This window comes from Chelonia mydas, chromosome 14 (genome assembly GCF_015237465.2).
Source record: "Chelonia mydas isolate rCheMyd1 chromosome 14, rCheMyd1.pri.v2, whole genome shotgun sequence".
NCBI classification, from domain to species: Eukaryota; Metazoa; Chordata; order Testudines; family Cheloniidae; genus Chelonia; species Chelonia mydas.
In genome coordinates this window covers 20,236,106-20,249,680 of record NC_051254.2, presented here as the reverse complement: position 1 = coordinate 20,249,680, position 13,575 = coordinate 20,236,106, and positions in this window count along the sequence as shown.

Genomic DNA, 13,575 nt, shown 5'->3' with positions numbered 1-13,575 from the left:
TAAAAGCATAAGAATTGGCAATGCGGACTCAGGGGCAGACATATGACCTGAAATAACTTTAAACTCATTTTGTCATTTAATTGACTAGATTTCAAAATGATGGTGTGTCTTTAAATTAACTTATTTTAAAAAAGGATTCTGAATCTGTTTTTGCAAACTTCAGGTAGATGTGACAATTCCCCTCTATTCGGCATTCATGAGGCCACATCTGGAGTACTGCGTCCAGTTTTGGGCCCCTCACTACAGAAAGGATGTGGACAAATTGGAGAGAGTCCAGCCGAGGGCAAGAAAAATGGTTAGGGGGTTGGGCCACATGACTTATGAGGAGAGGCTGAGGGAACTGGGCTTATTTAGTCTTCAGAAGAGAAGAGTGAGGGGGGATTTGATAGCAGCCTTCAACTACCTGAAGGAGGGTTCCAAAGAGGATGGAACTAGGCTGTTCTCAGTGGTGGCAGATGACAGAACAAGGAGCCATGGTCTCAAGTTACAGTGGGGGAGGTCTAGGTTGGATATTAGGAAGCACTATTTCACTAGGAGGGTGGTAAAGCACTGGAATGGGTTACGTCAGGAGGTGGTGGAATCTCCATCCTTAGAGGTTTTTAAGGCCCGGCTTGACAAAGCCCTGGCTGAGCTGATTTAGTTGGGGTTGGTCCTGCTTTGATCAGGGGGTTGGACTAGATGACCTACTGAGTTCTCTTCCAACTCTAATCTTCATTGATTCTATGAATTGTGTGCGAAGGCACCAGATTCCTGCTACCATCAGCGAAGTGAGCTGTTTGGCCTGAACTCTATCAAAACTAAGCCTGGTCAAAAAATGGAAGGTTTGTCTCATGGTAAATCCAAGATTTTAAATGTTGGTTTCATTCCAATTTGGAAAGTCAAAATCTCAGAATTTTTTGCAAATATCCCAAAATATTTCATTTTGACCCTATTGAAATGTCTCAATTTGACTTTATCATTTCAATTTTTGTTATGTCATATTATTTTCAGTACATTCAGAACAACAAAGTCAAAACTACAATGATTTCTCATAGAAAATTTAAACAATCGATATGTTCCCCTGAAACGTTTTGATTTGGCAGAATCAGCATTTTCAAAAACACTGTCCCACTGGAAAAATTTCTATCAGCTCTAATGAAAACACCCCCCAAAATCCCACTGAGCAGTTTGCGATCACACATCTTAGCAAGTGTGTTTACTGAGCAGAGAGGTGAGAGAGGAAGACTGCTGGGCAAGGGTGATGGAAGAAGGGACAGGCTGGGGAGCTTAGAAGAAAAAGGGACCAAGACAAATACCAGCAGGAACAAAAGGTCAAAGAAAAGCCCATTGAGGCCACATGCCTAGATCCAGCTCACTTAATCAGTGTCTCAGGCTGGGACAGATCACAGGCAGAGCAAGAGTAGAAGCTCTGCAGGTTGCCTAGTATCACACACATTTATTCTTTTAATAGTTACAGAAATCACAATGGGCATGATCCTGTGAGGTGCTGAGCACCACTGAAGTTCATGAGAACTGAGGCTCCATGGCACTTCATAGGTGCACTCAGCACCTGGCAGGATTAGGCCCAGCATGAATACAGTCCAAACAGCTAAACTGTCTCAAATGCAATGTAGCAATAGGTATATAGTTATGGGGCCCGACATGCCAGGACACAACCAGAGACTGGGACAGAGAGAGAGCTAACTGGAGTCCATTGGGAAAGAGAGGAAAATGTGTAGTGTAGATAGAATGACACAGCAAACACACCGATTGAGTCAGCGTGTGAAGTTGACCCCCAAAGCCAATGGGTACACGAGGCCATCCACGTGGAAGAGAAAGCTGCTAGATGGTTCCCAAGACATTGGGAAACATGAGCCTGATATCCCTGACCAAACCAATTGTTTGCACAGGGAATATGGTTTCAAAGATACAACGAGCTTGGTTCTCCTAACACTTAAGCTGGTGTAACTCTATTGACATCGGTGAAGAGACTCCTGATTTGCACTGGTATAAGAGATTTTAGTTAAGTATTTTTTAAAGAATTACCCCAACAGCAAAGCATGGTGGCCAGAAGCTCATAGTTAAGGCTAACAATTTATCACTGATATTTTTAGTAAAAGTCACGTACAGGTCACAGGCAATAATGAAAAATTCACGGAAGCCAGGACCTGTCCCTGACTTTTACTGAAAATATCTCTGACAAAATGGGGAGCTCAGCTGCGGGGTCCCCACACCACCTGCAGAGGTTGGGCAGCTGCAGAGTAACAAAGTCCCACACAACCAAAGTCCAGTGTCCTTTTGTAACTCTGGGTCCCATGGTCTTCATACCCTTCTCTCAGGATTTTCAGTCACCTTTATCCCCTTCTCAGGGCCTCACACCACCCTCCCCAGTGGCCGGTAGGAGAACCCAGCCCACCCACTACAATGTGCTCCAGGGATCCTAAAACCACCAGCCAAGGGCTGCTCCACCAGACTCCTTGCTGCTGCCTCCCCGAACTACTTCCAACCATAACTGGTCAGCAGGCTTCTCCCACAGCCTCTTAAAGTTCACCCTTCTCTCAGGGCCAGGACTCACAGGGCTGTCCCTGGGATCCCCTGTCAAAATCCCTGATTCACAGTACAAATTGAATCCAACTTCTGCCCTTTCATCCAGCTTTGTTCCTCCACTGAATGCCTCTCAGGGCTCCCCCCCTGGAAGTTTAGATGCTGCCCTTCTATCAGGGATTAGCATCTGTGCTTACTTCACCTCACTGGATGCTCCTCGTCTCTCCTGGCCTTCTGCCAGATTCCTCTCCTCAGGAGAGGACCCCGGGGCCAACTCTCCCTCTGGACTTCTTCCTTGATGTTTCAAGCCTCTCAGTTCCCCTTTGCCAAGACAGGAACTGCAAAGTTCTTCCCTCTCTCTCAGCAGCCCCCTTCTGCTGCCAAATACTTCTCTTTATAGCAACCACCCAGCTGGGTTTACTCCTTAACTGGGCATGGCTCATCCTCCAGGTGCAACCAGGTGAGATAATTGACCTCTCACACTCCAGTTAGCTCTTTCACAGGCAGGATAGTGTATACACCCCATCACAGAAATCTAATCCAGTGTGCACCCAATCAGTAGCGTGGTCAAATGGTTAGAGCAGTGAGTAGCAGCCTTGACTCCTTGGTTCAGCTCTCAATCTCTCTCTCTCTCTGCCTCAGTTTTGCAGTATGGTAAAATGAATATAGGTTTCAGAGTAACAGCCATGTTAGTCTGTATTCGCAAAAAGAAAAGGAGTACTTGTGGCACCTTAGAAACTAACCAATTTATTTGAGCATAAGCTTTCCGATGAAGCGAGCTGTAGCTCACGAAAGCTTATGCTCAAATAAATTGTTTAGTCTCTAAGGTGCCACAAGTACTCCTTTTCTTTTTAAAATGAATATAATAACTCCTATCTCCTAGGGGAGTTGTGACTCTGGGTTTATTCATTGTTTGTGAAGCTGTTCAGGTACATTTTCACTGCAGAATCAACTCAAGTGATCCACACTCAAATCACTTCCCTTGCGATGCAGACTACCAGCCCTCAATTGTTGTGTCTTGGCACTAGCCCGCATCCACACCACAGAATGGTCCTGTTAGCTGCTGACAAGGTGAGCTGCTATCCCCCTTCATGCTGGCCAACTCTCCTTACTACCACCACACATGAGTAAGGGGGTTTTGTGTGGGGATGGGTTCAAGTTAATGGCTATAAGACATGGTAATTCACTGGTGAAGGCAAGCCCTTGGAGTTCCGTGGACAGAACGCACTATAGAAGTGCACAGAATTATCCATATCCTCTCTGCACCCCGGCCACAGTATTTACCCCTTTGCTCCTGGGCCTTTTGTCCACCTTCCCCCACATTATACATCTGTGTTAGTATTTCCACAGACGTCAGTGGGATGACAGGTCACAGCGGGCAGGTCTCCATTTGTTGCATGCACCGGCAGGAGTGAAGCAGTTAAAGCAAACTTGAACCTTTTTTGGTTGCATTTGGAGCATGGCACCTTTCAGCTGATTAGCATTTTGCCCTCACCGGTACTTCAAGACTAATCTGCTAAAATAGTTGCAGGAGCTGGGAACATGTGGATAGTTCAGCCAGCCAGAAAGACATAAAGAGAATTCGAGAGAGAAATCACGCTGCTGGTAAACTTTGTTAGCATCCAAAAGCAGGCAGGCCCTGTCCAATCTACACAAAGGCCTCCGTTGAGCTCAGTCATTCAAAACCCATCAACAATATGTTTCACTGTTCTCTTCGGAAATGCTGCTCTTCCCTGTGGTGGTGTTATCCGCTCTCTACGTCCAGGAGATTCTCTCACTGGGGGGCACTCTGCAAAACGATGATCCCGCCAGACCTGAGGCTCAACTCTCTGCTTGCATAACTCCGTTGAAGTCTGTCTTCCACAGCAGCAGAAAATTAGGCTCTTCTTCATCTTTGCCTTTACATTGCTTTGGGCGGTGGCTTCGTTTTCCTCATGCACTGACCTGGAGCTTGGAGACTTCCTCAGTGGCCACAAATGGAACAAAGTATTTCTGAGCAATAGTATCCCCAACTAGACTCAGCTTCCGCCTTACGGCCAGACCCATGGATATCAATCAATCAGCTTCTATCCCATCATGGGGCACAATAAGGTTCATGCCACTGAGACAAGAATCAAAGATGCCTTGCTCCAGGCACAAGCTGCATAAATAAAAATACTTGGCCCTTGTACAGCTAGTTTGTATCTTTGCAATCTGCCCTGAGCAAGGACAGCATGGAGCTGCACTGCCCAGGGTGCAGACTGAGATATGCCTGTATCATAAGCCCTGCTGTGCTCCCTACTAAAGCCAGGGCTCCTCCCACTCCATACACTCCCCACACACTTGCTTATAGCAGGAGGTAGTCTCTGCTCTGGCCAACACAACCAGAGACACAATCTAAGCAGGGAAGGTCTTCTTGTCCCTTGTTCCCCAGGGCAGCGGAGCAATGGCCGTTTATGCTTTTCATATGAGGACTGCAAAGCTCTTTGCAATACACCTGTTAGATAGGGCAGTATTACCCTCATTCTAGAGACGGGGGGAATTGAAGCACAAAAAGGTAAGTGACGTACCTGAGACAGCAAGTCACTAGCAGAACTGGGAACAGAACCAAGGAGAGCTGATACCGCTTACTGTGCTCTAGCCACGTCTCCACGCTCCCTCTTTGGTTGAGTGAGACCTACGATTTTACAAAGCACTGAATGGCCTTGTTTACAAGGAAATACTTTCTCAGATGAAGACAAGAGTCTGCACAGGTGACCAAAGCTCTGATATATGAAGGGAATGTCTCATGAAAATCACAGAGCTTGCTCCATTCTAAGCAGAAGGAGCTGCAGCTTCTGGTTGCAGAAAGATGGTATGTAGCAATGAAAACAAGCAAATGGAACAAGATGAGACTTGGAAACCAACCAGATGTCTCAAGGGGGGGAAATGGGCAGCTATAGGGGATTAACATATGGAAAGGTGGGTAGCTGCAACTTAATAGCAGTACTATGCAGACACTTAAGACCTGGGTTCTGTTCTTCCCTCTGCCACTGATCAGTTGTGTGACACTAGGTAGGTAATTTCACCTCTACATCCCCTTCTCTGTTTAGACGATAGACTCTTAGGGGCAGGAATAGTCTTTTATGATGTGTCTGTAGAGCACCTAACACAATAGGACCCTACCCTCAGTGAGGCCTCTAGATGCTAACTGCAATACATATTGGTAATAATAACAACAATTTGGGAATGGGAAAAGCAGGAGGAAAATGCACTGGGCTCCCGTCCCCCCTGGTCTAACTCCTCCGAAGACAGAGGGTAACATTTTTAAAAGCATCTGCTTGGCTTAGGAGCTTAAGTCCCATGGACTTCCAAGGGAACCCACGGTCCTGAAAGCCTACGGTTTCTTTTGACAATAGGACTTAGGTTCCTAAGCCAGTCAGTTGGGCCCTACCTGTGGCACGGTGATTCCATCGGAGTTGCACCAGGGATTAGTTTGACTTGCTCGCTTAACTGAGCTAGTAATTTAAAAAAAGGAAAAAAGCAAAGAGGGGGGGAAGCAGCATTCTGAGGAAACACAGAGATCCAAGGACGTGTTGTGCCTCGTTTCACCATGGCACTGCTGCCCACTCCTGGATCCAAGAGAAGAGCTCAGAGTGAGAATGGCAAGAAACAATAACTTCTTCATGACATCAAAGTGCTGGGGTGATAAAAAAAAACCCAACAACAAAGGAGAGAAGCAGCTACTTCTCTGGCATGCTAGGAGATCGTATTATTGACCCCTGACATAGGCAGTGATAGATTAACCATTTGATTGCCCTGGGCCAATTGAAATGTCCCCATGACAACCCACACCAGCCAACGGAAAAACTTGTAAGAAAAATCTCACACAAAGCCCTGGCTGGGATGATTTAGTTGGGGATTGGTCCTGCTTTGAGCAAGGGGTTGGACTAGATGACTTCCTGAGGTCTCTTCCAACCCTGATATTCTATGATTCTATACCCCAGCTGACCTTGACTCCAAGTTCTCGGACAGCCTGGTCCCAAACCATCCAGGACTTCATAGATCAAAGTCAACATCTTGAGTCACACCGGGAAGTGAAAAGGAAACATGTGCATTCACTAAAGAACTGGTGTAATTTGTTCCCTGAGATTAATGCATCATACTTATCATATTATTTACATTATATTCCTGTCCAACTTTTCTAGGCACTGTCCAAGCATAACTCCAGTGGCTAAACCACCTAACAGGCAGGGCAGCTGAAACCTGCCCCAGCTGGAGCTTCTGTGTAGGTCTTCAAGTGTAGCTCCATGTAGAATGTATTGCAATAGTCTGGAGTTCATAAAGCATGGCTCTCAGCAGTAGTGTTTTCCAAGAGAGAGGGCACTTGATAGAGCATCAGGAGTCCTTGGGTCTATTCCCAGCTCTGTCCCCAATATATTGTGTGGCTCCTGACAGATCACTTCAGCATTGGGCATCAATTTCCCCCCGTCTGAAAGGGATGTTTCTCTTCCTTTGTAAATGACAGGTGCAGTCTCTGGTTTACTCTTTTCATGGCCTTGGCCTGTTTTATCCATGGGTTAATGCATCACTGGGTAAGGGTGTCATAGTTCAGGGCAACTGCATCTGTATTTCCCCTCACTCCAGGGAGGACCCACACACTCAGCCAAAAGACCCACACTCAGTTTCCAGCTGCCCAGATGTTGCCTTTCAAACACGTCTCTCTTCCTTCTGACTAGGGTATTCCCAGGCTGGACAGCAGTCTTTCCTTCATTGTGTCATGCCCAGCATATCCAGGTTGCCCTAGGACACCTGCTTGCTGCCTCTTCAGAGTCAGATTACAGTGTAATTGCTACAGACAGAAGTTACCATACAACTCTTTCTAAGCAAGCCAACTTTATTCCTAAGCATCACAGAGAAAACATTAAAAACAATAAAAGAACCTACACGCATGCTAATAAACTTATCAGAGTTCATCCCAATTCTCCCATGGGCTCCGGCAGGAGCAGTCTTTTAATACCCTACCCTTGGGGCATCCTTATGGTTACAAGTTCATCAAAACTTCAGCTCAGAACAAGCCCCAAGTCTGATGAGGCCCCAGTAGGCCAAGTTCTGGGACCCTCCGTGGGACAGGAGACCTGTCCATTCGCTGCACCAGAAAGAAGGCCCTCAGGCAGGTTCAACCCCAGACTTTTATGCAAAAGTATTTTCTTTGTCTGCCGGTATCTGGAGACTCCAGTTTGAACTAATGTTTGTGTATCGTTCCAGGGAGCTTCAAAGGCTAATAATGGAGGAAGTTCATTAACATCCCCTGTCCACTAGAAAAGATAACATACAATTCCACAATACACATTTTAATACAATGTACCCCCAAAGGTATTAACCCTAATTCAACAGGGTTTAACTTAAGTCAGTAAAGTTTACCTTACTTCCCTCACATTTGTTCAGTATATTACAGGATGTTGCCAGTCTGTCACAAAGGGCAGTTTGAAAGAAGTTTGTGGTGTGTCTCTGATCCAGTTTCAGTTAAACGTCTTTATTTGAGGTTTTTTAAAACAGAAGTGGCAGTACCATCCCACCTCCCTGTGGGGACTGTAAAGGCTTTTCCACGGATACCTCAGTCAGATCTCAGTCAGGAAAGTTACCGCTCCATGGACTATTAAACTGAAAATAAGCAGAGACAGGAACTCAGGCAAGCTGTATGCTAAGCCCAGCAGCCCAGTTAACCCATTCATACATCTTCCTTCCACACCTCTGAAACATACCCACAAACACCTGCTCCCTTAAAGGTCTCACCTCAGGTCTGTGGTCTACAGATGGAGCCTGGACCAAATAATCAAATCTGCTTGGTGCTTTGTAATCCCTTGAATTTTTATCATGCGCAGCAAGGACACTGGCCAGGGAAGAACAGCTGGAGACACAGCTGCAAAGCTTCGCTAATGTGACTCTGCATAATCATAGTTGATATCAGAAGTATTCTTTGGAGAAGGAAATCATTTTGGGAGATGTGCCCTAATTGAGTGGGGCTCTGCGCTTCCCAATTTCTAGCATTCACTGAGCTTCTTCCTCTTGGTATGCTTTTATTTGGTGAGCTACTGTTGAGAACTGAAAGCAAACTCTTTCACCCAGCTAAATGAATGAACATGATGGGAAGACCCTTTAAAAGACTGGAGAGTCCTGGAAGCCCAGACATTAAAAGAACAAATGTGCAGCTTATGTAAATGGGTGAAGCTCCATGGGACTCCATTTTGTCCATTGTTTATGTGTTAGAATGAGACCAGCTCATGTGCAAGAGCCGCTAAAATAGAAACACTGATCTCAGAGCAGGCCTAGGCCCAGACTTTGCGGCATCAGGGCTGCAATGGCAACTTCCCAGGAGCCTGAGGGAAATGTACAACTTGCATATAATTTACATAAATAATTCCCTAACAAAGAAAAGGCATGTAACCAACCTCTTTACTTGTATTTGCTTCTTCCTTGAATAGAAATTGCTTGTTGTTGGAGTTTACGAACAATAATAAAAATGTGATTTTGACAATTATATCCTCATTCTTCACTTACAGGGAGAGCATGCACCAGTGGGCTGCATTTTAGGGACTCTGCATTTGGATCTCAGACTCCAGTTTTGGTATTCCTCTCTTCGAGGGGCTGTCTTCCCTAACAGAGGTGACCTCAGCTGCAAAGTTTAGATCTATGTCTGAATTTACGGAGATTTGGGGAGTACTTGGAGATGTCCTTCTCGGTGTCAACCATTATGTAAAGTTGTTATATAAATACGTACATGGGGAACATACATTTAATAATGGGCTCTTCAATCTAGCAGAGAAAGGTCTAATACAATCCAATGGCTGGAAGTTGAAGCTAAACAAATTCAGACTGGAAATAAGGCGTACATTTTTAACAGGGAGAGTAATTAACCACTGGAACAATTTTACCAAGGGTTGTGGTGGACTCTCCATCACTGACAATTTTAAATCAAGACTGGATGTTTTTCTAAAAGATCTGCTCTAGGAATTATTTTGGGGACATTCTCTGGTTTGTGTTATACAGGAGGTCAGACTAGATGACCATAATGGTTCTTTCAGGCCTAAGAATCTATGAATATAGACTATCATATCAAAATGTGGGTATCTGCAAAATATGGTTCTATGGCTTACGTTAGGGTCCAGGATTATGTATATACCTGCATACACCTCTACTTATATGCTTATTTTAAACTATTCCAAGGACATCAGAAAAAAGAATCTGCCTAAATATTGAGTTATGATGATTTGAAGTGTTGGCCTCCATGAAAACAGACTCCACTTCTCCCACCAAGAGCACAGCACAGCAATTTGTTCAAGAACAAAAGGGATAGGAAGGTGAGGTAGAAATTAGAACATTTGCCTAATCCGTATTGTGATGGCTGTAGCCAAGCCAGGATGCAACACCGTGACAGCTACGGCAGAAGAGAGCAAATGCATGGTGAAGATGAGAGAACATGGCTTCGAGGAAAGGCTGTGCGGTAACTCACCATTCCCTGATTTGAGAGAGCAAATGCCATTGAGATTACTGGCAATGCTTGCCTGGAGAGACAATGAAAGCAGAGCTGAAGTGTAACCCTTTGTAGGAATTCAACTTTTCTGTGGCTCCCAGTTCTGAAGGCTGCATTCAAAGGAGAAATGAAACTTTAACAGGCGAAAGAAGGAAGGTCACATGAGATCTCTGTGCCAGATTAAGAAAAAACATACCATGCACACCCTGCTTTTCATGAAGAAACTCAGCTTCCCATGGCATTGATGGGATGTTCATCTAAGGTATTTATCTGGCCCCTGTTACCCTCGTAACTGAGCATCTCACAATCTTTAATTCATTTATCCTCGCAATACCCCTACCTAGTAGGTTAATGCTGTTATCCTCGTAGGGAGCTAGGGCACAGAGAGATGAAGTGATTTGCCCAAGAACGCACAAGAAGCCTGTGTCAGAGCAGGGAACTGAATCCAGGTCTCTTGGATCCTAGTTGCCCTAACCACTGGGACAGCCTTGCTCCCTCTTCAAAAGCACTAATGTTTATTTTGTGTTATTAAAACCTGCTCCAAAGATGGAAACAGTCCCATCAACTCCAGTGGGCTTTGGACCAAGCCCTGAAGCCATCTATTCCCTGTCTTTAATTGACTCATGCAATCTATGAAAATAGGCACCAGTTTTGGAGAATTACGTTCTCTGAAGGGCCCAGTTGCAATTTAATTGGGGTGGGGAGGGCAGCAGGGAAATCTGAGGGTGCAGGGCATAAAATTTAAGTTTGCCAAGCCATGGATGCCAGGAATTTTATAATTGAAGATGGGCAGATAAGCTGCAGTGAATCGTTTGCTAGCAGAATGTAACCTCTTTCCTGTCCAACGTCTGTGGGTAGACCGTGATTTCCTTTGAATTAGATCCTTATCTGAATGTAGGCAACCCACGTTTTGCAAGTTTTTGTTGGTGATGTTGTTAAGCATTGGCTCTTCCTATGCATCGTTTATGCAGGAGGCGAAATGTGTGTGATTAGTGTGAGGATATGTGTAATGTTTCTTTAAATCTAACAAAAAGCTAGACTGAAGGGAGCTGGGAAGAAGCTGCACAGTGAAGCAGGGAGAGACAGAGTAGTTTGTAGGGCAAACACTGGCTGTTCTCAACGTAGTAAAAAATCTCCTTGCTCAGCATTAGAAGAAAGCAACCTTTTTGTGATTCTTGACCATTGTCACATGACACAAAGGGCGGAGAAAGGGGGTGACTCTAAAATTCAACGTACAGGAGTTTCCAACTGGAATAATCTTGTACTGAGGATGTTTTCGGCAGCAAAGCAGGTAGGGGAAATCCTCACTTAGACTGGGCACGGATGTCTGCAAGCAGACCACTTCATTCCCTCTACACTCCTTATCATCAGCCCAGCACGCTGATGAAAGAGCTCCTTGTGCTTCGCGACTGCTTTTTTTTTAAAAAAAACTTGTTTAAAAAAATACATTTGTTCCTCAGAAACCTCTGAACATCAGATGGAACCAATTAAAACTAGGTGGGCTCCGGGCGGGAGGGGGGAGAAGAGAAGAAACACAATTTGGTTTTCAACTTCAAAGTGGTTTAGAAAAATTAAAAAGCCCAAGCCCTCCAATACAAGTGTATCCCTAGTAGGGGGAGGGCAGAGAGGGGGCACTTATAGCATTCTCAAGTGCCCGCTTTCTTCTCCCACTTCATTCGCCTGACTCAAAAGGAGCTGTGTTTGGAGCCCCTGCCAGCTGATTAGTCAATGAAATGGAGGTTAATTGCCACGATTCTTTGTGTGCCCTCCCATTAATTATCTAAAAAGGTGGCACTGGGGGTGGCATCTGGCGAGGCGTCAGCAGCAAGAGCCCTGTTGGCGCGTGTCACACGGATACACACTCACTTCCACACAATCCCTGAAAACTGCCTCTTGTGTCTGCCATGCTTTCATTTCAAGCTTGCTGTTCCATTGAAAAACACAATCTCAGGAGACAAAACCATGCCCACACAAAGGGATTTAGGAGCTTACTAGTCACAAGCAGATCGGCTGTGGCAGCCAATCCAAAGAGTATCACGCTGGAGCAGAAGCACTGGTCCCCAGGCCTTTCTCTTGGGCCCTGCAACCGGAATGATGCAGAGGTCTCATACACCAACCAGTGGCCCTGTGCCTGATGTACTGAGGGTATGAGTCTGTTACAGCCTCAGCGAGAGAGCTGGGCTTGGTCGCTCCAGCTGTAGCAGTTTGTGCTTTTTAAAATTTATTTATTTATTTAAGCTCCGGCGGTCCCTGGTTTAGTTCCTGGTGTGCCAGCCAAAGGTGACAGCTGTTACAGGGGCACACAGGCTGCAGCATGCCACACAGCTGATAGCTGCAGGCAGCCTCATAGGATGGGCTTGGATTTGTCAGATGGGGGAGACAGGCCGAGGATGAGCAGGAGCAACAAACAGCCAAGTATCCATCCAAAGGGATGGGTGGGAGGATCTGTCCCAGGTGGTACTGGCAGGAGTGGGGTTTGGGTCAGTGCTCATTTGACCCAAACTGATCTGCCCTTCATAGACAGTCACAAAGAAATACAGCTGTGAGTGGCACTCAGCCGCCAGCACCGCTTCGGGCAATGGCAAATTTCCCCTGGAACCTGCCTGCGGATTCAGAGCCCTGTGTCTCTTTGACAAATGCATTCCCTGCAGTTTGGGAGCCAGTGGCAGTAGGAAGGAGCCCTGTCATTGGGTGTTTTTTGTTTTAGGGAGATTTTCAAAGCACCTGCAGGATTCGGGAGCACAAGTGTCATTGATTTTCATGGGGACAGAATGAGAAGCCAATTTTAGGCTTAGAACAATTTCCTGCCCCCGGTGGTCAGGTCTGACTAGTTTGGGAACCTTTTTCTTTTGAGAAATCAGAGGATTTTTAGACCTATTTCAACATTTCTTTAAATGTGCAACACCTCCCATTGCCCATGAAAACACAAGGCTGTGAGCATTGTCTTAAACTACGTATACTGCAGAGACTTGTCAGTCAAGCTTCTCCCATACCGCTCTGCTGATTCCCAGCACCCTTTGCTCCTGCAATTACAGGCCCTTTGGTGACATGGACTAATGGGGACCAGCTTTGAAACTGCCACATTTATTTTCACTTGTGACCGTGTTTGAACTCCTCATTCTCCAGAGATGTTCATCCAATTCTTGGCCTCTCTGCTGAGGCTCCCAGCGGGTTGATGGTTTATGCAATGTGGATACTTGTCTGGTAGGGACTGGACCTGGAACACCAACTCATTTCACACAGGTCACCAAACAGCCACCTGCCAGTAATGACTTTCAGCCACTACTAGATGTGAACCAGTGACCTGGGGGTGAAATGCTAGTCCTAAATCACTCTCCCTTGAGCTATCCCGTCTCCCATTCACCTGGCACTGGCTTTGTTTGTTCTTTTGTAAATTCATGTTGTTGGGGGAATGTGGGAGGGAATCAATAAAAAATAAATACTGAACATAAATAAGAAATCACTTGGCTGCTTCAAAATGGCATCAAATAAAGTACCCCACAATGGCCTGTAAAGGGTCTCTGGGCACATCATCTATCACTGATCCAACAAGTCCTACC